Genomic DNA, 3,992 nt, shown 5'->3' with positions numbered 1-3,992 from the left:
AGTAATTCTAAGGCCGGTCAACATGTAAACATCAGCCATAGTGATGGTCATTGGGCCATGACCAAATACAAAGGCATTCACTGGTATTGGACTAGAAATAAGATGCAGAAATAAGGAGTGAATCATTCCTCTCCATCCTAGACAACTGAGAGGGTCAAAAATTGGTTCAGATCATAAAGCTCCCAATCTCCACCCTTTTTCTCAGACACCCTATGGAACCAATTTCTCCATCCCTTAGGACATCTTTGGCCAATTTCTGAAGAGAGTTTTGGTATTCCAAGAGGACAAATCCACTACAGATTGTTTAAAGGGGATTTGGTTGGTTTCTTGATGGATGAAATCAGATGGATCAGGATCACCCATAGGCCCAAGAAAATAGATATTGGAGGCAACAGCTGATGGAATCAGGATTTTGTTCCTCATTTCCTAAGAAATTAGACGAAGTAAGTTTGAGGAGAAAAGAAATACAAGGTAGCAGCCAATGATTGGAGAGTAGAAACCTAGAGACATACCTTAGGGACATGGTCAATGGTTGCCATTGCAGCCGAAATAGGTTTGAATCTGGCGAGGATCGCTTAGATGACGGCTTGTTAGAACAGGTGATTTGATATGGTTTGAGGCCTTGGCGATGATAATGTTGGCTATTAAAGTTGGTTCGAGAAAGAAGGAGAAAGTAAACAGGCCAAGTGAGTTGGAAGAGATACTGTTGGAGTGTTATATAAAACTTGGTCCAGGAAGTCAGGAGTCATGCATATATCTCGGGATAAAACAGTTGTGGCGTGGTAAACCAGTAAACTAGAATTTTGGAATAAAATCATTTTATCCCAAAATTAGGGGGCATGTGTTTACACCAAAATGTGGGAGAAGAGTGCGGGAACTCATGGGTTTCCAAGATTGTGCCAATCAAGGAGCCGATAGCATAAGGATTAATATCAGCCGGTTCAGATCTGATACTGGGATCGGTTCTCTTTGAATGACGTTAGCAGATAACGATGATGAGATATGACTAGCGTCGAGAAGATATATGTCAGACTCTACAAAAAATGGAAAGATTAGGGTCCAAGTTATCTAAAAAATAGGAATGTTTTCTTCGTACCAAAGATTGTACCGAGTCGTACTTGAGTAGGGTTCATTTTAAGGTGGGCATCGGAGTACCCATATTACCTTGGTTCTATAGCATTGAAAGATGGCAAGAATCGGAAAATACCATCAAAAGAGTTCTGTTACGTAAAATACCATTGAAAGATGAAAATGTTACCTAAGAATAGCATTTCGTCATGTTGTCACGTTTGGAGGTAACGGCGTCCACTTCCCAGTGGGGGCGCCCGCGCCGCATAGAAGCCATGGACATCAAGTACAAGCCCATCATGTTCCCCAACGGCGCTGCCCTCAAGAAGCAGGTGAAGCCGGCGGCCGTGGCACCGGTCGGGGCCAGGGGGGGAGCCGTTGTACCGGGAGTGCCTCAAGAACCACACCGTGAGCCTAGGCGGGCACGCCAGTGGACGGGTGCGGCGAGTTCATGCCCTCGATGGGGGCCAACCCGTCTGACTCGACGTCGCTCAAGTGCACCGCGTGTGGGTGCCACCGCAATTTCCACCGCTAGATAGTGGAGGGTTCCCCGCCTGCGCCTGCGCTGTTGGCGCTCCCGCCGCCGCCGCCGCCGAGTGTGTTGCATGGCCAGCCGCACCGTGGTGGGGAGGAGATGCTCGAGGACCGCCACCACCACTTGGGGGTCGTCGACGCCGATGACTCCAATACCGACTCGGAGGGCTTGAAGTACAACAAGGAGCAGTCGGTGTCCCCGCCCCCGCCATTGCACCACCACGTGCCGGCAACGGTGGCGCAGCAGCCCCCACCGCCGCCGTCGTACTTCACGACGGCGCCGCACATGCTGCTCTCGCTTGGCTCCAGCGGCGCACCTGGGGCTGCTGGTGGCAGCCGCGGTGCAGAGGCTATAGGCCCCAGCCGCCCAATAGCTGACGCCAGTCGAGCATGCCGCCCGCCAGGGGCGCGATGCCGATGCCTAGGAAGCGGTTCCTGCACCAAGTTCACCGCCGAGTAGAAGCAGCGGATGAAGGAGCTATCGGAGCGGCTCGGGTGGCGGCTGCAGAAGCGCGATGAGGCCATCATCGACGAGTGGTGCCACAACATCGGCGTCGGCAAGGGCATCTTCAAGGTCTGGATGCACAACAACAAGCACAACTTCTTAGGGCAGCCACAGCGCCTGCCGCAGCGCCTCTGCCTCCGCAGGCGCCGCACCGCTACAAACCCCAGGCGGCGCTGCTGCACCGTCATCATTCAACCCTGTCCAAGGATCACCCCTCCCCCTCCTGTCCTCACCTCGTCCCCGACCAGTGCCATCGGCTTCAACATCAACGGCGCCGCCTCCTCAGGCGCCCACCGTCACCGCCGACCACACAGGACAACGCCAAAGGAGCTTAATCGCCGCAGTCCGCTTAAACTAGAGAAGAGAGAAGAGAGGGAATGGAGAAGGGAAGTGGACGCCGTTACCTCCAAATGTGACAACGTGATGAAATGCTATTCTCAGGTAACGTTTTCATCTTTCAATGGTATTTTACGTAACAGAACTCTTTTGATGGTATTTTCCGATTCTTGCCATCTTTCAATGCTATAGAACCAATTTTCCCTATTACCTTCAACTATGGGGCTCCTTAGCCTTCACTTGGGTCTTGAGTAATTGAAAGACAGAATAATCAAGTCAAGCACTATGTCTCAAGTTCTTTGCTCAACCATTATTCTAGAGTTTTTATAGGATTTTAAAATAAAACTCAGAGCTTCTATTATATGACACTCTCAAGTCTCTCAATATATGTGGTATTTGTGGATCCTCACCAAGACAATAATAATATTATGCCTTTCTCTTCCTACAACTAAGGCTTATGTGGAGCTCATAGGAGTGGAAAAAGCATACTTACAATACATATATTGTGAAGTCAAACCTCAGATCCAAAGAGAGTTAAGTCATACAATCAAATCAAGATGTGCATGTGTGTGGATGTATATGGTGGATATATATGGTGGCTAACCTAATTCTACTTTGCTGCTTGAAAACATATTTCGCTTTTGAAACTTGGAAACAACTTTGCAAGAAACCATGGGCTATCTTATTCATCTCTTCTTCTTTTTTAGGCAGGCATCAGAGTACCCATTATTTTATATATCTCGGACACTTGTCCATTTTTTATTTTTTTATTTTTTTATTTTTTTATGAATAACTTTTGCATAGCCCCATGTCTCTTTTCTAGCAACAAAGCTTTTGAGAGATAGCAACAAGAATTTGGAGCATTTATTTGGTGGATATACTATAGGGTATATTTTCGGTGTTCACTCCCAGTGTAAGAGTAAAACATTTTTGGGTGGATCTAGATGGAATGGCATGTTGTTGTGCCTACCCCTAGTGTAGGAGTAGTGCATATGTGGGTGGTGTGTACATGGTCTTGATTTTAAGAGCATGACAAATCTCTCATAAGGTCAACAAAGCTTGACTAAACTCAATGCAATGCAAGCAGCATATAAGAGTGAAATTTTTCCTAATCTAAATATCATATATGGTTCTGTTTGAATGACATCAGCAGATAACGATGATGGGATATGACTGGCATCGAGAAGATACATGTCGGACTCTACAAAAGGGGAAAGATTAGGGTCCAAGTTATCTTCAAATAGGAATGTTTTCTTCGTACCAAGGAACGTATCGAGTTGTACTCGAGTAGAGTTCGTTTTTAGGCTCTGGGTATAAATATCAAACTCTAGCTATTATAAAAAAATACACAATCAATCAAATACAAGTTACTTACTTTTTTTCGGCTCCGGCCACCCCTTAGGAGTAGGAGTAGAGTAGATCTTGGTGAGTTCTTTGGTGAGTATGGCTGCATTGATCCGGTCAACCTCCACTGCTTGTCTGTAAGTACCTTCATGGCTTATACCTCTGTTCGTACGGCTGCATCGATCCGGTCGACCTCCACTGTGAC

General features: G+C 47.0%; 1 pseudogene; it reads left to right on the top strand.

Annotated features, from left to right (window-relative positions):
- Positions 1 to 1,343: 1,343 nt before the first annotated feature.
- Positions 1,344 to 2,460, top strand: LOC136458408 (zinc-finger homeodomain protein 9-like; annotated as a pseudogene).
- The last annotated feature ends 1,532 nt before the right edge of the window (positions 2,461 to 3,992 follow it).

Source organism: Miscanthus floridulus, chromosome 6 (genome assembly GCF_019320115.1).
Source record: "Miscanthus floridulus cultivar M001 chromosome 6, ASM1932011v1, whole genome shotgun sequence".
Lineage (NCBI taxonomy): Eukaryota > Viridiplantae > Streptophyta > Magnoliopsida > Poales > Poaceae > Miscanthus > Miscanthus floridulus.
The sequence above is the reverse complement of the archived record's forward strand: the minus strand, read 5'-3'. Positions and strand labels throughout refer to the sequence as shown.